Here is a 21,474-nt window from a genome sequence, read left to right as displayed (position 1 = left end):
TAGCCAAAGCCATGAGGCTCCCGTCTGGCCGGATGCAGCTGGGTCTGACCTCCAAGTTCTGGTGAAGATCGACTCCAAGCAAGAGAGACCCCACCGGTGTCTGAGGGTTGGAGGCGGAGAACGGCTGTTGTCCCGAGAGGCCGAGAGGAAGCGTCTTCTCGAAGGACAGGGAGGTGATAGTCTGGGAGGGCTGAGTCCCAGCTCCCGCCGGAGCCCAGCCCTGGCTAGCGTGGCTTTCACTCGAACCCTCTCAGGGCCTCTTGCTCAAGGGCGTTGATCTCGTCTCCCCATCTGTGGGGTTCGGATGAGCCCATCAGAGACCCCCTCACTGCCCCCAGCTCCCTCCCTACTGGGCCCTCCCCTCCCCGCTGGGAAACAGATAGATTCTGAATCGTGTTGCTTTCAGAACATTCCAGAGAAAATATGTCCTGGAGCCTTTTTGTTTTGTTCTGTGGCTTCAAGGTAGTTTTATTTATTTATTTACTTATTTTTACTTTTTAATTGGATCACTGCGGGCGAGACTCCTGCAAAGATGTTCGCGATTATTCTTTGGAGCCTCATGGTACGCTGCTCTTGGGGGCCGGTTGGTTGCTGGTTCGGAGTCAGCCCACGGGCACTTGAAGCAAAGGTGCCCGGGGCCGTGTGGGTCGGACACGGGCTCTCGGGTCTCGTCTGGTGCAGGTCCAGTGGAAGGAGGGAGGTGTGTGAGATTTGCTCGTCTCCAGGTCTCTGCAGGCTCCCTCAGGCTCCGCGGCCACAGTCCACGATTCCTGTTTGGCGCTTGCCAACCCCACCCCTCCCGCATATTCATTGAGAGAAATGAGTCATCAGTGTTAGTTCAGAGTCTTCCTCGTTGGATCTTGTAGACACGGCGTCTGTGCAAACAAACGGGAAGGGTTAGCTACTTTATGCGTCTTATCCCCAAGATTGTTTGTGAAGTGTTGGGGTGCTCGGGGCATCCAGAGTTCCAACCTCCGTCGACGATCAAGAATCAGGGACGCTGTCTCGTTTGCCAAGGCGTCAAAAATCAGATGGGCTGGTCACGTAATGAGATTTAAAGACGACCGTTGGACTAGAGCTGTTACCGACTGGATTCCACGGGATGTCAAGAGACCGCGTGGCCGCCCACCTACCAGATGGTCAGACTTCTTCGTCAAGATCATGAATGATCGGTTTGAGGCTCTTTGTGTTCCTAGAATGAACAGATACCACTGGGCTACACTGGCACGCGACAGGGACAAATGGAGACGTTACTGGCGCCCGCTCGAGCAAATAGACGATTAACGGGAAGTCAAGTGATCAAGTGGTGCTCGGGGATTACCCCTGGCTCTGCACTCGGGGATCACTCCTGGGGAACTCAGGGGACCCTGTAGGCGCTGAAGATGGAGACCGGATCAGCCGCATGCAAGGTGGCCGCCTGACTGACCCACTGATCTACCCGCCCACCCCTAGTCCCCAAGAATCAAACGTGGCCCCAGCAACATCCATTTTATTGTCTCGTGATCGTGGTCTAGGGCCCACACAAGGCAGTGCTCAGGGACGTGGCCTGGCTCTGTGCTGGGGTTTCTCCCAGGGGTTCTCGGGGGACCGTGTGTCCTGGCGTGGGCAGCCCGGGCTCTGTGAGCCACACACCGGCCTTCTGAGCTGTGGCTCCGGATCAAGAACATCCCACGCGATTCTGTGCACGAGTGTGAGCATACACACAATCCACACGTCGCTACTCACGGACACCACACACTCACACACGCTTCCACTTACTGGCACATACACTCATACACACCACATGCACAGACGACACACCCACACCTACAGCACAGCCAGGCCACACGGAGCACTCACAGAACCGTGCTCACACTTAGGACGTATGATGCCTTTGCCCTCTTATATACACGCAACGCGCATACACACCGGCCTGGCTGCGAGACTCTTCCTTCCTTAGCCCAGAGCACGGTGCGAGATGACTTCTTCCTCCGCATGTGTTTACACACACAAAAACACACACACAGAGAAACACACACACACATGAACTCAAACACACAGAAACACACACACGAATAGAACACACAGAAACACACATACACATGAACACACACACAGAAACACACACACACGAATACAACACACAGAAACGCACATACACATGAACACACAAACACACAAAAACACATACAGAAACACATATATACACAAACACACAAACACACACACACACACATACACACACATACTGAAGGTCTCGGTCAAACAGTCATCACCGCCCCCTCAGGCCCAGCCTGGCACCCACTGGTCTCCCAGCGTCTGCAGGTGACGTCCGGCCCCCAGGGGAGGAGCTGTCCCCTCCAGCCTCACTCTCTGGCCATGCTGGGCCCAGTTTGGGGGCTCGAGAACCCCCCGTGACGCTCACTTATGCCCAACCGGTTCCCAACAGGGATTTTCCCACTCTAAGTTAAACAACTTGATAAAAAAAAAAAAGAGAAAGACTCATTTGCAATTGAATTTGTGCCATCGCATATGAATTTCATTCCAGATATATGAATCGGATCTCTGTCCTTTCATCAGAGACACTGATTCTCACTCCTGGAAGACAGCCCGTGCCCTTTATAAGAGCGATAGCACAGCAGTGGGGCACTTGCCTTGCACGGGGCAGCCTGGGTTCCATTCCTCCACCCCTCTCGGAGAGCCGGGCAAGCTACCGAGAGGATCCCACCTGCATGACAGAGGTGGCAAGCTCCCCGTGACGTGTTCGATATGCCAAAAACAGTAACAAGTCTCACAATGGAGACGTTACTGGTGCCCGCTCGAGCAAATCGACGATCAACGGGAGGACAGGGCTACAAGAAAGCATGAGTTTCCACTCCCATAGGGAGAATGAGCCAGGGGAAGAAAGAGGAAGACGGTCCTACCCCTCAGCTCGAGCAGTAGAAACTCCGGGCCTTGGGCTGGAGAGACAGAGAGGGCGCAGGCTGTGCAGGCGGGTGGGGTCCTGGCTTCCATCCCTGACACCATATCCAGCCCCCAGGGCCGCGGTGAACGTGCTGGCTGGGATGGGGCGGGGAGGGGCCGGGGGAAACGGGGGACACTGGTGATGGATGGGGAAGGGACACGGGTTGGATCGTTGCATGACTGAAACCGGCCACGGGAGCTCTGTGGCTGTGCATCTCATGGTGATTCAACAAACACAGCTACTAGAAAGGACACACAAAAGGTACATTCCAGAAGCCAAGTGAAACGGGAATTCAGAGCGAGAGAGCGGGGAAGGCCGGGCGCCTGCTTTCAGGAGCAAAGGCGTCTCCTCTCTGGGGTGGGCCAGGAGAACTTCCTTTCAACACAGGCTGGGGGGCTGCCCCGAGCTCAGCCCCACGGCTGCCTCTTCCTGACAACTTAAACCCTGCGGTGTTTGGAGAAGGGGATGTGGCTCCCTGTGTTCCTTCCCCGTCGTCCTTCCAAATAATGACAGTAGAGGAAGAAGGAAGGGGCGCCCATGGAGAGCCAGAGGGCCGTCTCCTCTCTAAGTCCTTAGTTCAGGGGGGCCGACGGCCCCGCTCACTTGTCTCAGAAAGGGGGTCTCAGCAAGAGTCGGAGTGGCAGAAACATTTCAGACGTTTCTCCGTGGATACAAAAGACTAGAGCAGTGAGTGTAGCGGAACTCTCAGTGTTTATCCAAAGGACTCGGAGGCCGGCAGCAAGATATTCTGGACTTGGTCCCTCGGTCCCACCCACCGAGTGCCTGGGAAGAGCATCTCAAGAAGATGGGGCCGGAGCTTCTCACTCACGAATCCGGAGCCAGGGAGCAAAAAATCCCACCAAGGCAAAACGTCCTTTCCCCGTAGGTGAGGCCGGAAGGAGACGCTTTTCTACAAAGGCCTGTGCCCGCCGTTGTCAGGCAGCCGCGCAGCCAACTGCTCGAGAAGCCCATGTCCTGGCGCGTGAGTGTTCCTCAACACTGACCATTCATACCACAGCGACGGACCCTCACAGGGATGCCGGGGGACACGGTGCCAGTGTGGGCACGCGGGGTTCTGTTCTGGGGAGAGCAGCCGTGACGGGAGTGCACGGAGCTTCTCAAACATGGGCACTGAAGCCAGGGGACGGTTCGCTCGGTGGAAACGTTCAAAGCTGTGATTAAAGGGACCAGCTCTAAGTAAGAAGCTCCAAATGGTTCCTAAGTTAGAGATTGGGGGCACTGAGTAAGTCACTTTAACTCCCAAGTTTAGGGAAACACACACCGCTGCATGTCCCTGGGCACGGAAAATCCATTTTAAAATACTGGGGCTGGAGCGATAGTGATAGTAGGGGCGGTGTTTGCCTTGCACGTGGAACAACCCGGGTTCGATTCCCAGCATCCCATAGGGTCCCCTGAGCACCGCCAGGAGTAATTCCTGAGTGCAGAGCCAGGAGGAACCCCTGGGCATCACAGGGTGTAACCCAAGAATAGATAGATACATGAGTAAATAAATAAAGAAAATATGGAACACTCCAGAAGATCTGCCTGACCTCACCAGGGGCAGCAGGATGACACGCCAGGCTCCTGAAAGCCCCCGTGACATGAAGCTTTTCACAACTCAGGAAGCTTCACTGAGATTTTCATTTTCATTTTCCATAGTCTCCGTGGAAGTTAGCGTGAGGAAGAAGATCGATTCTGGGAAGAGAATCCTTCTGGCTGTCATGCAGCTAGTGACCGAGGAAAAAAAAATAGATTTAGTTCAACAAAAATTTAAGGGTGGTCTTAAACATTTTCACGAATGAGTATAAAGCAATAAAAATAGCGATTTAAAAGTGTCCACCATTTCCTTCCCAAATGGGCCCTATCGGTAGTTCACCTTCCCGTAGTTCTACCCCACTCAGAGGAGGCCTTTGTCTGAATACCTGTTTGGTGGGAGGAAAGAAACAAGAGTTTGCGTCTGCCGTTTTAGGGTTGTACACACAACGTCAGTGGGGAGAGAGCGTTTCCCAAACAGGCGAGATGATTCATCAGCGTCTCTCCCGCCAAGAGCCTCTCAGCTACGCCTGCTCAGGTGATGGCGAACCCCGTGCGGAATCTCTCTGGACGCTTTGGTTCTTCTTCTTCTTCTTCTTCTTCTTCTTCTTCTTCTTCTTCTTCTTCTTCTTCTTCTTCTTCTTCTTCTTCTTCTCCTTCTTCCTCTTCTTCCTTCTTTCTTTCTTTCTTTCTTTCTTTCTTTCTTTCTTTCTTCTTCCTCTTCTACATTTCTTCTTCTTCTTCTTCTTCTTCTTCTTCTTCTTCTTCTTCTTCTTCTTCTTCTTCTCCTTCTCCTTCTCCTTCTCCTTCTCCTTCTCCTTCTCCTTCTCCTTCTTCTTCTCCTCCTCCTCCTCCTCCTTCTTCTTCTGCCATGCCCAAGTGCTTAGGGAACCATTTGGGGTGCCGGGGGTGGACCTGGGTCGGCCATGCCCTGCCTGCTGTCTTCTTTCTCCAGCCCCGTGCCCACCCTTTTGGTTGACTTGTGTTGGATCTGTGAATATTTCCCTCTGAGTCTTTTCTCTCCCAGGCATGGCGGTAGGGGAAACCTTTTATTTTTATTTTATTTAAAAAAATTTTTTTTATTAGTGAGACATCATGAGATACAGTTGTAGACATACAAATTTTTGTGCTTGGGTTTCAATTATACAATTGGTCAAATACCCATCCCTCCACCAGTGCCCATTTCCCACCACCATCGGTCCCAGTATCCCTCGCACCCTGCCTCTGTGGGAGGGCATTCCCTTTTGTTCTCTCTCTCCTTTTGGGTGCTGTGGTTTGCAAGAGAGGCAATGGGTGACAGTCATGTTTGGTCTATAGTCTACTTTCAGCATGACTCTCCCATCCTGGGAGGATCCTCCCAACACCCTTTATTTGGTGCTCCCTTCTCTCTCTGAGCTCCCCAGGGGAAACCTTTTAGGAACTAAAATACAACCCGGCAGAAAGAGAAGAACCGGAGACAAACCTGCAATGTTCTGTGAAAGATGCTCAAGGAAACTGACTTACGATGGCCCAGACCTCATCTCAAGCTGGAAAGCTACTTGGTCGCTTGGGAGGAGAACCCTGGAACCTGCATTCTCACAAGCACACACAGGTTTTCCTCACGGCTCTCATGCTAAGAAAATCCAGACTCTCGTCCCTCTCCTGCTGTCAGTGATGGCTGCTCTGTTAGAAGCAGGGACTTCCCGCCCGGTCACCCAGTCACGCATCTGCCTTCCGTCCAAGGGCACTGGCCCACCACTCACTCGGGGCGGGGTGGGGGGTAAGGAGGGTTGAATTGTAATATTTATTTAGGAAATTTGAAAACATTAATGAAAGTGCTTAGACAACTAAAAATGTTTTTTAAAATGCTACGAAATAGGCCAAATTGTGCAAGGCCATTCATGTTGCTGCAATTCCAGCAAACTCACCCACGGCCTTTGAGTTTAGCTCTTCCTCCGAAGCCTTGAATATCTGGTTGATGATCTCATGAGATGCTGGGGCAAACATCACTCTCACGGGTTCAAAAATCTTTCCGAAAGCTAAAATGGGGCGAAGAATGAGCAGTGTGCCAGGGAGTTCCCACCAGTGAGTCAAAGGAAGCGCCTTCTTCAGTCCTGGCCACCGAGCGGACGAGGAGGAGGAGGAGGAGGAGGAGGAGGAGGAGGAGGAGGGTGGTGGGAGGAATTCTGGCTCTGGGCGGGGTGGTAGGACAGTGGCATAAGGAGGCAGAGGGAGAGAGGGAGAGAGACAGAGAGACAGAGACAGAGAGAGAGAGAAAGACAGAGACAGAGACAGAGAAGAGAGAGAGGGAGAGTTGAGCGGGCGGGCGGAGGCAGGCGGGGAGGGGGACACCTCGCCCTTCTCCCATTCCAGAGGCAGCTTTTCAGGTCTGCATGTTCCTGAGGAGACAGACCAGCGCCAGGTTCCCGTGAGGAGGCTGAGCTGGTCAGGATGCACAGGGAACTGGGACAGAGACAAGGGCAGGAGACGGACATTCTCACTGACCTCCAGGGATGACTGACTCATAAGGCAACGGCAGGTCGGGGTGTCCTTCGAGCAGAGGAGAGAAAGGTGGTGCAGGAGACGGTGAGTGCAGTGAAGAGCTGGCAGGTCGCAGTCTCAAAGCCCCACCGCTGTGCCCGTCCTTAGTCATAGGAGACGCTGCTGATGCCCAGCTGACACAGTGGGTGGAGCCCAGCCGCCCCGGTCACTGTGGCAAGCTCCCCGGTGCTGGTCAGGTGTGCTGGCCAGTGCCTGACCAAACCCCCGGGAAGAGACCATCGCTACGGGGGCACATCACACTCCCCTCATCCGCCAACCGCTGTCATCCAGAACCAGCCACAAGAACCAGCAGTCCAGGGGCCAGAGAGACCGTGCAGCAGGGAAGGGGCCCGCCATGCACACAGCACCGACCCTGCACCCCGGGTGGTCCCCAGAGCCCGCCAGGACCATCCCCGAGAGCAGAGTCAGGAGTAAGGCCTGAGCATCACTGGGTTCGGCCCCCAAACAAACACACAAACAAACAAGTTTCGGCTGGAGTGCACCTTGTGACCAGGCATATGACGCTGAAGAGCATCCGAATCGAGGCCAGGAAGAAGGACGACCTGGCAGCTGGCCCAGGTGGGCGGGACCAGGGACAGGAAATGACGACGTTCCCGCAGGTGCTGGCTTCTGCCTGGTACGGGGCCCAGGGAGAGAGCGAGAGCGCGCAGACGGTTTCTAGGTCGGGCCCTTCCACCGGGTGATGTCAGAGAGAGTCAGAGTCAGAGAGTCTCGTTCCCAGGACGCCCCTGCTGAAACCCCGGCCCAGGCCTCCCCCGGCCCTTGATTTGTTCTCTCCCCGGAAAGCCTGTCACATCGGGTGGTGGGGACTCTGCCGCCCCCGGGGCTAAGGGTCTTGCAGTGAGGAGCGAGCCCTGGTTTGCAGGCTCAAGGGTTCAACCTAGGAGGGAGCCGAGAGGCTGTGGCCTCAGCCCAGGAGCGTGTGCCCGGAGGCACCCACCGCGGGAGGCAGTTGCTCGAGCGCTCTGGGTGCTGTGGGAAGCTGAGGCAAGCAGGGGGGGTGGGATCAGGAGAGTGGGGGCTGGCGGACGCTGAGATGGCAGGGACGGGCCCGTGGGACTCCGGGAGACTCGCCACAGGGCCGTGCTCCTCCTCACCACCGTTTCGGGGGACCCGGGACCCCCCGACGGGGAATCTGTGCTGTTCCGCGTCTCCGGCTTTGGGCTCCCTTAACAGACGGACAGACAGACGCTGGCGTGGTGGAGAGCGAAGCCGGCAGGGACCCCGGGGCAGGCAGGGAGACCACAGCCCACCCAGCGCCCAGCAACTCCAGGTGGCGTCTCCGAGAGCGTCTCTCGTGCTCTTCTTGCAGCTTCGGACCCCAGGTCCGAACCCCAGGTCACCCCCTTCCCCTCCACACCAGGCGGCTGGCTTGGAGAGACCAGGACGTGCCGCTAGCCAAGTTGCCAGGAGGGATGGAATGGGCCCCAGCTCTAACGGCGAGGACTCGAGGGGCAGGACCAGGGGGCTGTGGAGATGACGGCCTGTGGCAGCCGGGAGAACCACTCCACGGAAGGGTGTGCACGTGTGCGTGCCTGCGTCTGTGTGTGTCTTGGACCTTCTCACCTAGGGAAACATAACAAACCAGAGCATTGACGCGAATACCCGTGGCAGGGGGAAATGATGCCGCACCCACATTTCATGGCAAAGTCGGTCTAGCAGGGGCACCAACAGCCTCGTGGGGTGGCAAGCCCGGCACACGCGCCACCCAGGGCCCGGCCCACCCAGCGTCCTGCCCACCCGGGGCCCTGTCCAGCTCGTACTCCACTGCCTTGAGCGGTCACTCCCAGAAGCCAGGTCTCTCGGAACCGGCCTGGGCACCCCAAGGGTGCCGCCCTGCAGGCTTCTCCGCTCACTTTGGGCGGGCCTCCCCTTGCTCCCTTCAAAGTGCTCGCTACTGAACACAGGTGCAGTGGAGGAATCCGGCGACCCCCTTTCCTTGCGCCCTGGACCAGCCCCGTGTGCTCCGGGACCCTCTGGCAGCTGGGGGTCGGGGAGGCCCCAGGAGGGGTCAAGGGTGGCCCCCACACCACGCCCTGCCCCTGCTCCCCTTCCGGAGTAAACAAGGACAAGCACAAAGACTCTGTTAGCGTGTGTGTGTGTGTGTGTGTGTGTGTGTGTGTGTGTGTGTATGTTTTCTTTTCTTTTTTTTTTTTTGGGTCCCACCCGGCGGTGTTCAGGGGTTCCTCCTGGCTCTGCACTCAGGAATCACCCCTGGAGGTGCTCAGGGAACCCTATGAGATGCCGGGAATCGAACCCGGGTCGGCCACGTGCAAGGCAAACGCCCTCCCCGCTGTGCTGTTGCTCCGGCCACCGCGTGTTTGTTTTTAAGGGAAACCTGTTCCAGCCATCACGCTGACCTCGCCCTCCTCGAGAGGGGGCAGACGCACATCGCGGCCGGCAGCCCTGCCTGCACCTGGGTCTCCACGAGCGGGCGCTCCCACCCCCGGGCTCCGTTGCCCCGAGACCCCCGGACCTCGGGGAGCACCGGGGGCCGCTGATGTGTGTGTCTTGTTATTCATGTTTTTCTCTTTTCCAGAGCAAGATTTTCGCAGAAGCTATTTCGCCGCGCCGAGATCCAAGGGCCGTGTTTGATGACAAGCCAGATGGCAGCCGGGCCCGGATCCGGTGCCAGCCAGCAGGGCAGAGCCACAATTTACCTTCTGCGGTGGCAGGGCGCGCTGCCGGCACCCCCCCCCCCGCCACCCCCAGCTGCGGAGAGCGGCTGCGGGCCGAGGTGCGGGCACGGTTGGTTCCCTCCCAACTTGGACAGAGCAGGTAAGAGGCTGCTCGGTACCCGGCAATTACGGAGTTGGCACGTGCGGCCCTATTTACTCACAGTTCTATTCCTACTGGACTTTATTAAAACACCATCTGCTGCCGGCACAACAAAGGCTCCGAACGGAAACGCAGAGCGAGAGGCCGGGCGGCGGCGGAGCAGGGAGGGCCGGGCGAGCACTGGACGCGGCTGCCAGCCCCGAGAGCCCAGCTCCGGCCTGGAGTGCTCCGGCCGCGACCAGATCCGGGCCGGTGGGTTTCCAGCCAGCCTGGCCTGGACACGCGTGCGGGCGAGTGGCGTGGGCGGGGGCGGGGGCTGGAGGAAGGCGGCGTGACCAGACGCCGTTCCCAGAAGCCTCGCCACAAATCCGAACGCAAATGAGGGACGGCGACGCCGTGCCCGTGAGTGCCGCTCACAGCGGGGTCCTTGGAACAGAGGCCGAGCAGGGATGACTGTTTGCCAATAATCAAACCTCCGGGGCACCGGGGAAGTGGCTGTTCTTTGCGATCAGCTGTTTTCGCGGACTCGCTCTCACCCCGCCGACGGGACGAGGTGCTTCTAGCAGGCAGCTGGCCGCTCGGAGTGGCCAAATGTGATTTTTCATACGCCCGCCTGCAATTCCAGGTGAAATTAATTAGTCAGAAGCCCCACGTCCGATAACGGGCTAATAAAATGCCGCGTGGGTAATTAAGCCGGCAGTTGCCAGGAAGGCGGCCTTCAGACTCCGAGCGGCACCTCAACTTTGCAGAACGGGACACGCGCCGGTTCGGGGACAGAGACGGAGTCCCCCGAGGGTCACTCGGCCCCGTCTGCCGGCCCCCCGGGAAGGCAGCAGGGAGAGAACGAAATGAATGACTCGGCAGGAAGAGTCGCGGGTCTTGGGGGGGCCGGGGGGGGAAGCGTGTTGGCTTATTCCAGCACATAGGCAGTGTTTGGGGGAGCAGATGAGCTCAGAACACTCGGCAGGGGCAGGGCGAGGCCGGCAGGACGTGACGTTGTGGTTCCCTGGTCCCCAGCCCTCAGCATCCGGCCAGAATCCGGACCGTCGTCTTCATGCGAGGAAGTGCTGTTCACTCTGCGCATTGGAACAATATTTACAGAGAATTCGGGGGTGGATGAAAGGAAGCATCTGGAACTCCTTCCACCCCACTGCCCGCCTGGCTCCCTCTCTCCCACGACTCTTCAGGGCACGCCGAGAGCCGGCTTGGGTTGGCACCTGCGGGACGGAACGTGTCTCCGGGCGTTTGGTCCCTTGTCCGTGACTGAGAATTCCAGAATGGAGCCCCACTGGCCGGGCTAGTGTGTGTAAGAGACTTCAATTGGGAGAGCACATCACGCATGTGTTTGTCCCCAAGAACGGTCATGGGGTGCGTGTGCAGGCATGCACATGTGTGTTCCTGCTGTGTGTGCTGAAGAAATTTTACTAAAAGGCAATATAGCACTGTAGCACTGTCCTCCCGTTGTTCATCTATTTGCTCGAGCGGGCACCAGTAACGTCTCCCTTGTGAGACTTGTTGTGACTGTTTTTGGCATATCAAACATGCCACAGGGAGCTTGTCAGGCTCTGCCAAAAAGGCAATATAATAATAATAATAATAATAAAATGTACTCGGGAAAGAGAGCAGGTTTCTCCAGAGGAAGGAGAGACCCCATGAAGTAACAGAAAGAATTAACACACCCAGAGTTGTGTCTTCAGCTGCCCGGTAGCGCTCAGGGCAGGGCCTGTGGTCTCTGATGGTGGGGGGGTGCGGATTGGGGTGTGCATTGGGCTCCGGTTTGAACAGGGACACCACTGAGCAGTGATCTGAGTGCAAAAAGGCCATTTCTGGGGACTTTCCAGTTGGGTAGTTGCTCAGAGCTCTGGAGGGAAGACTTTGGGGAGAATCAGAACGTCTCAGACGACGTCCTCAGACGTAAAGGCTGAAACTCAGTGGTGAGTGCGCCCACGGGCTTGGGTGCAGTGACGTCACCGTCTTCCCTCGGAAGAGGAGGAGGAGGAGGAGCGAGAAGGCGTGTTCGTGGTGCTGAGGTGGCCCCGAGACGCAGCCTCCTGGCACTGCATTGCTTGAGAGAAAGAAGAATTTGGGAGAAAGATGAGGAAACAGTCCAAGATGCACAGGGAGGAGGGAACTCAGAAAGAAGGAAGAGGGCTGGAGAGTCTTCGTGGGCCGCTGGCGTGAGTCCACTTACACGGCCCCACAGACCCCCGGAGCCCGTGGGACATAAACTCGACCCCAGAACCGGGTGCTCCCGGTGAGACAGGCACAGACTCACGGCATGGGGAAGCGTCAGTCTCGGGCAAGGCCCACCAGAGGAGCCCGGAGTGTAATGCGGAGCCTGACATGGAGCCTAATATGGAGCTTAACATGGAGACTAACACGGGGTCTGACACAGTTTAACACGGAGTCTGACACAGTTTAACACAGAGTCTGACACAGCCTAACACGGAGTCTAACATGGAGCCTAACATGGAGCTTAACATGGAGACTAACACGGAGTCTGACGCAGCCTAACACGAAGTCTAACACGGAGTGTGACACAGTCTAACATGGAATCTAACATGGAGCCTGACATGGAGTCTGACACAGTTTAACATGGAGTCTAATATGGAGTCTGACACAGTCTAACACGGAGTCTAACATGGAGTCTAACATGGAACCTAACACAGAGTCTGACACAGTTTAACACGAAGTCTAACACGGAGTCTGACACAGTCTAACATGGAGCCTAACATGGAGTCTAACTCAGAGTCTGACACAGTCTAACATGGAGTCTAACATGGAGCCTAACACGGAGTCTGACACAGTTTAACACGGAGTCTAACATGGAGTCTGACACAGTCTAACATGGAGCCTAACACGGAGTCTGACACATTTTAACATGGAGCCTAACACGGAGTCTGACACAGTCTAACATGGAGTCGAACACTTAGCCTAACATGGAATCTGACACAGCCTAACACAGAGTCTGACACAGTTTAACACGGAGTCTAACATGGAGTCTGACACAGTCTAACATGGAGCCTAACACGGAGTCTGACACAGTTTAACACGGAGTCTGACACAGTCTAACACAAAGTCTAACACGGACTCTGACACAGTCTAACACAGAGTCGAACACTTAGCCTAACATGGAATCTGACACAGCCTAACACAGAGTCTGACACGGAGTCTGACACAGCCTAACATGGAGCCCAATACGGCTGATCCCAGGGAGCTGCCCTCTCAGCCCGGCCAAAGCACCCACTCCTGCCGGAGCCCGGGGAGAGGCTCCGTCCCATCCAGGACCTGGCAGCAGCCTCGTCCCTTTGAAGTCTTGGGTAGGAAAAACAGCTCCGGGAAAGCAGCTTCTCGCGGCCTGGCTGGGGTGCAGGGGAGTGGGGGGAGGGTCTGGAGCCCAAACACCGGCTCTGACGCTGTTATCAGAGAACAGGATTCGGGCTTCGGATTCTCGGCACGCTTGAAGACCAACTAGGGAAAACACGGGAGAGGAGAACAGATCAAAAGAGTTTTAAACTGGAAACTTAAGTAAGCATGGAAAAAAACCATCGTCCAGAAAGCTTTGAGGCGGAGACGTGTGGACAGGACGTCTGGGCTTCAGGTGAAGCTAGGGCCGGGCGCGCGGACACATGTGGGTCACGCCTCGTCCCCTGGGTTTTTGTGGGAGAAGCGACAGCCCCCAGGATTCAACCGCGAGGGTGAAGTTAAGGACCGAATGTGACTGGCAGGGAAAGCAGAGCTGTGTCTGGAAACAAAGAGAGAACAAGGCGGATGGCAGAGCCAAGTCTTCCACCCGGAATCAAGACGCAGCTCTGTGACGTCGGAAGCACGCTGGAAAAGCTACAAGGATAATAGCAAGAGAGAAAGATCTAGGCTGGGGCTCACGGACGCTGCTTCCAGCCTGGACACGTCGGGCAGAGGGGAGAGACGTGGCCGCCGGTCTGTTTCTTGGGTCCTGAGAGGAGATCCCGTAGCAAACGCTCATCTTTCCTACGGGTCCTGAAACCGAAACTCAGGGAAATCGGTCCGAGCTAGTTCTCACCATCATTCAATAATCGGAACCCCCAGGCACACGGGGGCGGGAGGTGAAGGCGTTCTTGGCCTTTGCAAGAAAACGAACAGATGACGAGAATGAGCGAAGAAAAGTGAAGTAGGATTGCTTTGGGATGGAAAGGCGAGCTACCCTGTCGGGCAGGAGATCTGGTGCTACTGGAACCAACGGGGTTCGAGTCCTTCGTCTCTCGGGACCTGCCGAAAGCCAGCTCGCTTAGCTCATCCCCAACGTGGGCTCCGGGGGCCCCGTCTCAGCGCGACTGCCAGATGCTGAGCCCGCAGAGAGAATTTGACTTTGGAAAATCCTGTCGTTCTTACACCAATAAGGTCACTGAAATAGAAAATTACTGTAATAATTCAAAACCTTGCAATTAGCTATGTCTGCGATGGTGAGAGAAAAAATGGTCATCGTGGGCCAGTTACTAAGCAACCACGATGCGTCTGGGCAGAGAGGAAGGAATAATGATCTCTGATTAGATCCGATTAATCCCCTCCGGAGGGAGAGATCCCAAAGCAAGAGCGGCCAGCCCCTCCCTCTCTCCCGAGCACCCCGCCAGGAGCCAGAACGTGGCTTTTTCCTGCTTCTTCCCTGCTCCTGGGTCAGAGTTTAACCCTTGAGACCAGGGACCACCGTGGTGATCATAAGGGTTAGATTCATTCATTCACATAGAAAAAAATGTCATGGACAACGGGTGAGGGCCCCTCCCTCGATGCCCACGTGTGGGTTATTAGATTTAAAAAATCATCCATTCGCACGGGCAGGAGGCTGGGGAGAGAGCACGGGGTCAGAGGTCCGTGCATCTCGCAGTGACCCCAGCACTGCCTGACAACCCCCCCGCCCCCCAGCACTTGCCGGGTAACCCTGTGGTCTCAGAGGCTTCGTGCCCTCAACTTAAATTGTCCGGTTAGGGGCGAGGATCTCAGGGGCAGGCCCTGCTGAGAACTCCGTGGGCTCACAGCCTGTGAACAATGGACACAGATGTGTGTTGCAACTCACGCTCACAGTCCAGGACTTTCTATCACAACATAAAGTGGGTATTAAGAACTAATGCACTGTAGCACTGTCCTCCCGTTGTTCATCGATTTGCTCGAGCGGGCACCAGTAACGTCTCCATTGTGAGACTTGTTGTGGCTGTTTCTGGCATATCGAATACCCCACGGGGAGCTTGCCAGGTTCTGCCATGCGGGCAGGATACTCTCGGTAGCTTGCCGGGCTCTCCGAGAGGGGTGGAGGAATCGAACTCGGGTCGAACGCGTGTAGGGCAAATGCCCTACCCACTGCACTATCGCTTCAGTCCAAGATGTGAATTCTCTTCACAAAGGACGACTTCCCAGGACTGTCCCAAGAAGACGGGGTAGAAGGGCCAGGACTTCCAGGGCCCGCCCACAGCCGTCATTCGGGCACTGGAGAGACCCGTTTGCATCTGATGTGATTTGGAAAGGAAACTGGGCCTATGGCTTTGGGAGAAAAACAAACACAATTTGTAGGTGAGGGTTAATGTGGATGTTTCTAAGGTAAAGGAATGGGGGGGGGGGTATCTGCTTTAAAAGATTGGCAGCTGATGGGGCAGAGTGATAGCACAGCGGGGAGGGCGTTGGCCTTGCACGCGGCCAACCGGGATTCAATTCCCAGCATCCCATAGGGTCCCCTGAGCACCACCAGGGGTCATTCCTGAGTGCAGAGCTAGGAGTCGGTCTTCTTTGGGTGTGACCCAAAAAGCAAAATAAATAAATAAATAAATAAATAAAAGATCAGCAGCTGTTTCTGTGCCTGAGGCCTGAGGGTTGTGTAGGAAATGCTGTCAGCGAAACGATCTCGGGGCAAGACTGTCCACGCCTCCTTGGAGACTCTGCAGGACCCATGGGTAAGGTTCTGCTCGGGGGAGGCCACGCAGGCAGGATAGGGAAGGCCCCTCCCAAGGCAATGGCAAAAGCCGACCTTGCAGAAAACAGGAAAAGCAGGAACGAAGGCCCGATGAGGCCTTGAGCAGCAACACAACAGGCCCTGGGGAGATCGGCCCTCCCCGGGAAGAAAATTCCTCGAATACCCTAACTTTAGGGATTCAGCCCGAAGAAGACCATCACCACGCCCAACCTCCCTGGTAACCTCCTTTGCAGTGGAGTTTGACCTGAAGCCCACGTGGGGGCAGGTTGGGGAAACCCTTTAAAGGCCCCCTCGAACCAAGGAAGGGGGCGCAGATGCTGCCTGAGCCCAGGTGCTGCCTGCGCCCACGTGGCCGAGCACATGTGTCGCCCGCATCTCCCCTCTTGAGACGTGGACTTCCACGCTTTCGTGTGAAATGCTGGGATGTGTGTTGGGGTCTCTCCGCCCTTGGAGAAGCCCCGGCTCTCTCTTGAACGTGTTACTCTCTCTCTCTCCCTCTCTCTCCCTCCACACCTGAAAAACCCTCCAGATAAAATCTATGTATTCATTGCTTGTCTCCTCCTGAAATTCCTTTCTGTGAGGCAAGACAAGGGCCCAGCGACCCTGGGTCCCAGGTGGCAGAGATGGAGGGAGAGAGAGTGACTGTCTTCCTCCTCCTCGCGTCACATAAGCCCTCCGTGGGGCCCCCGGCATCAGATGGAGTCGCTCACGAGCTCTGGGTTCCACTTGCCCCGGGAGCAGGCTGGGAGCAACCGCCTGGCTCTCAGTCCTGCTGAAGAGCGTCTGTCCTGCAGGGCCGAGGAAATTTCATCTTCTGCAAGAAACACCGGGGGCCGCCCTTTCGGCGCGGGGGGGTTCCCGTCAGCACTTCTTACAGATCTGATGGCACTGTCCACGGGGAGTTCAAGCAAAGGTCCATGGGATCAAGAGAAAAAAAAACCCACTGCCAGGAGCTCGCCAGTGAGGTTCCTCTCAGGCCAGTTCTCGGCCATCATGATGGTGGTTCTTCACGCTGATCATTTCGGATGGTGAATTTCTGTGCTTTAATGTTTAAGAGAAGTTTCTGTACTTTTAGATTTCTTTCTAATAAACAATCTTTCAAAGTGTCTCTAAAGGAGTGTCAGCTTATTGGCCTGACGTGGTAAAGTTCACCACAGACCCCCTTTCGGCCGGGCTCACCTGACAGCACCAGTCGAACGGTCATATAAATGAAGGTCTTTGTGAAGCGCCACGGGAGGGGATGTTCTGCAAATCAATATTGGGAAGACAGCAGTCCGTTTGCCGATGTTCGGTCAGCTGTTTGGCCTGTGGATTCCCCGGACACAGCAGGGCCAGTCTTGGCAGACTTGACCCTTGGCTGTGAGTTATTCAAACATTCTCAGGGCCTGGAACCATGCTCCCCGCACGCCTCTGTGTCCCCAGGCACTCTGAGGCGTGTCCTCATGGGCCAATAACGTCCATGATTCTGTCCACCCTGACCACGGCTCAGAAGGTGGGGGCGTCTCTTTGGGGAGCCAGTGTTTTCCTTCTCGAGACAAAGACATTCCTGCAACGCCTGGTGTCTCTGACGGGTCCCGCTCGGAGGATCAAGGAACGTCCGCAGGGCTCAGCCCTAACGAAATGTTCCGTCTTCTGAAGTCCAGAATCTTCCTCTTGAGGATAAACAGAAAATTTGCGAACTCTGGCTCCGAGCTGCCTGTCTTTGGAGCTGTCAATCCACGCCTCGGGTGCCCGGCCTCCCTGGGACCCATCACTGTCATCACCAACCGCTCATCCGTGGGGGCTTCCCTTGACAGCTTGCCAATAATCCGTACTCATATCATCTATCATCCGTCTATGTGTGTATTTTCTATCAATTTGCCGATGATCCACATTTTCCTACGATATTTCTATTTCCATTTCCAAATATTTCTATTTCTATTGCCCCTGCGCCTGGCTGTTCCTCGCTGGGGTCCCTTGGAGGGGAGCAGGTTGAGCTTTCCTCCCCGCCCCGACCAGGGCTCCGGCAGCCGAAGACCTCCAGGACCAGCCACCACCATGCTGAGACCACTCTCCGCACACCTGAAGGTACTGGCAGAGGGACAAAGCCACGCGGGTTCCGGGGCCGAGATCTCCAAGCCTGCTCGGATCGGGGCTGAGCATCCTCCACCCAGATCCTCCAAATTCCAGTAGGCGGGGGTCACACCCACCACCTGGTCCCCTGGCGCCGTGTAATCCCATCAGCGGCCAAGACTCAGAGACTATAAAACCCAGCTCCCAGAACCATGCGGCCACATTCGCGGCCGTGCGACATCTTATTATGACATCTTATTATCTCATTCCTACTTTGGACAAACTTGCAGGCTATCGAATGTAGCCTGTCCACAGGGCAGAGTCTGGCAAACTCCCCGTGGCATACCCAATATGCCAAATACCAGTAACTATGATGGGTCTCATTCTCCTAAAGAGCCTTGAATATAGCACTTTCTTAAAAATCTCAGGGCTAGGATGAAGGAGACGTTACTGGGGCTTGCTCGAGGCAATTGACAAATGATGAATGAATTTCTATTTCCAGGCTGGAGCGATAGCACAGCGGGGAGGGCATTTGCCTTGCATGTGGCCTACCGGGGTTCGATTCCTCCGCCCCTCTCGGAGAGCCTGGCAAGCTACCGAGAGTATCCCATCCACATGGCAAAGCCTGGCAAGCTACCTGGGACATATTCGATATGCGAAACACAGTCACAACAAGTCTCACAATGGAGACGTTACTGGTGCCCGCTCGAGCAAATCGATGAACAATGGGAGGACAGTGCAACAGTGCTCTTTCTGTTTCTGTCGATTCTCTGAAATTGGGATTCGGTGCTTTTGCCCTGGTTACTTCGTACCTGACTCACATCAGCCTGTTCTCATGGCATTCGTCTGTCTGATTGATACCTGAAAATAAGGCCCGGGGCTGGAGCGACAGCACAGCGGGGAGGGTGTTTGCCTGGCACTCGACTGACTCAGGTTCGATTCCCAGCATCCCGTAGGGTCCCCTGAGCACCACCAGGCGCAATTCCTGAGTGTAGAGCCAGGAGTGACCCCTGAGCATCACCGGGTGTGGCCCAAAAGAAGCAAAAAAAAAAAAAAAAAGAAAAATGAAAGAAAGAAAGGAAGGAAGGAAGGAAGAAAGAAAATAAGACGCATTGCCCAGGAATCCCCGCGTGAGAGTCCCGGGCTTCGCCACTGCCGGCTCTCATGCACCCTGTCACAGCACACCTCAGCCTGGCCCTCACACGCTGCGCTCAATTCCCAGCCCCCGGGACATCGGGATGAGGGGGAACCTTCCGGTGGTCCCTCCCCTCCCCCACCCCGAGTGCCCAGTGATGCTTGTGGAGGTGTCAGCGGGGTCCAGCGCTGAGAAGTTTCCCAGCAGGAAACCAAGGGTCAGGCCCGGAGAAGCACCTCTAGTCCAGCTGCCCTCGGAGTGTGTTGACACCACTCACACACAAAACCACACACACACAATCACACAATCACACAGAGACAATCCGGCAAACCCGGCCTGGCCCTCTCTGGGGAACAACCGGCCCTCCCCTCCCTGGAAGAACCCTCCCCTGGGCTCCTTTGTCATGTAAAGGTGAAGAAATGAGAGGAATCTGGGAGTGGCTGTTTGGGGCCCCATCTGCTGAACCGGAGAGAAATCAAGATTTTACAGTTCTATAAATATTTTAGTGTATCCCATCATTTATGAACTGTGGCAGCTATCATAAAACGTCTCTGACTTTTGTTACAACTGCATATAAGGCCTGAAAATTGCATCTCGTGGTAAACCATAAAAACCTAAGTAAAAGCACTGTGGCTCCCAGTATATTCTAAAAATATACAACCTCCCTGGCACTGCGGGGCAGAGCCGGCGTCTCCGGTCGGTGTGCCCGGCTCGCCCGCGCCGGCTTTAATCTGGTCTCACCCTGGTCTCTGCCAGCCTTATTGTATTTCCGGATCTCTCTCTCTGTTTCATTAAGTAACGGCCAGTGTCCGCGACGGCGGGAACTGGCTTTCCCTCGTAGGGGGCAGGTGGTGGGGATCCCCTGCCCTCTTCTCCTGGAGTCCCAGTACTCGGGCCGGGTCCCCCAGAGCCCTTGGCAGGGACAGAGAGAGAACAAGTGGCCTGCTACTGGCTGGGGTCCCCCCACTTTCCTCTGCCATCTGTGCGGGTCTCTGAGTCCTTTGGGTGGTTTACACGTGTGTCGTCTCCCAGCCTTGGACCCGCGGGACCTTCAGACGACACCTCAGAGAATGGGCTCTCGCGCAGGCACCTCTGAACCTGCACTGATGCTGCTCACTGCTGGCTGGACCGTCAGCAAAAACCATCCCGGTGATGGGCCTGGGGCTCGGGGTCAGCCCTAGAAACCACGTGACCTCCCCTGAGGGGTCAGGGTGCACTCAACTGTGACCTTGCCTATGTCAAGCTTCCGGGGCCACAGGAGGGTCTCGGCTGGCGGGCAGGTTCCCCCTGTGCTGTCAGGGTGAGACCCTCCCCTCCCCTAGCAGAAGCTGAGGGGTCTGGGAGAGTGACCCCAGAATGCCAGGCAGAGGGGTCAGGGCAGTTGTTCATCAAAGGCTGGTACCGACACCCGGCGCTGTCCCCCGCGGCCTGGAGTGAGGACGTGCGGCGGGGACCAGGCCTCCCACCACACTGGCTGGCACAGAACCCCTGGGTGCCACGCCCACAGCTCAGTCCCCACTGCGCCTCTGTCCAGCGGCCCCCAAACCCCAAGCCCAGCCCTGCTGTGTCTCCCTGGGGGACACTGCCCCGGCCAGTCAACGCTGGCCTCTTGCCCAGCAGAAGGAGTTGCGGCTTGCCCATGAGTGACCACTCTCCTCTGGTTGTCCAGGGCTCTGCCCAGGCCGGGTACTCTGAGACACTACCCCCAGGGACACACAAAGGTGCCCTCACCTGCCTGCCCCCCCCCCCAGCCCAGGATGCGGACTCCCGTGACGCCCACCCTGCGCATGTTCAGGGACAGGCCCCGGGCACGGCCACCAGTGACCGACGCAGGGAAGGTCAGACCTACCAGTCACGCCCCCCAGGCCAGGGTGTCTCAGCACCCACCTTCCTAGCAGACCCCGGGGGATGGAGGGCTGGAGCACCCCCGCCTCCATTGACTCCGGCGTTTTCCTGTTCCCCGAACTCCTTCTGTAAGGAGCATCAGTCCATCCCGAGAAAGGTGGGGCGTCGGAATCACACACTTTCCCAAACCCTTCAGCCTGTCCTTACTCCAGTCAGAGTCGCGTGTTTCTTCAGGATGCAGCTGTGCATCCCAGAGTGTCCATTTGGGGTCAGAGATATAGCCCACGGGGGAGGTGCTGACGCTGAGCGCAGCTGGGCCGGTTCAACCCCCGCACCCGCCGTAGGGGCCCTCAACCCCCTCCAGGAGTGACCCCTGAGCACAGCGCCAAGAGGAAGCCCTGAGCACAGCCAGCCAGGGCCCCAGACCAAAATGAAACAAAGAACAAATGAAAACGGTGTTCCTCCCCAGCTCTTCATTTGGAATTCAAGATTGGAGTGGTCATAATTAAAAATTTGTATTGTAAGTGTGAGTACCTCAGACGGCCTTTAGCTCTCAGGGTGACTGGCTGCCTTGGGGTGCCCATGAGCAGGAGCTTGTGGGGCTTCAGACCTGACATTCCCAGCTGGCCAGCCCCGGTGCCCACCCTGGGACAGAGGCTTCTTTAATTTTCTTTTTCCTTTCTGGGTCACACCCGACGATGCTCAGGG

The sequence above is a fragment of the Sorex fumeus genome, unplaced genomic scaffold, assembly GCF_029834395.1.
Source record: "Sorex fumeus unplaced genomic scaffold, SorFum_2.1 ptg000218l, whole genome shotgun sequence".
NCBI lineage: Eukaryota > Metazoa > Chordata > Mammalia > Eulipotyphla > Soricidae > Sorex > Sorex fumeus.
Note: the sequence above shows the minus strand (reverse complement) of the source record.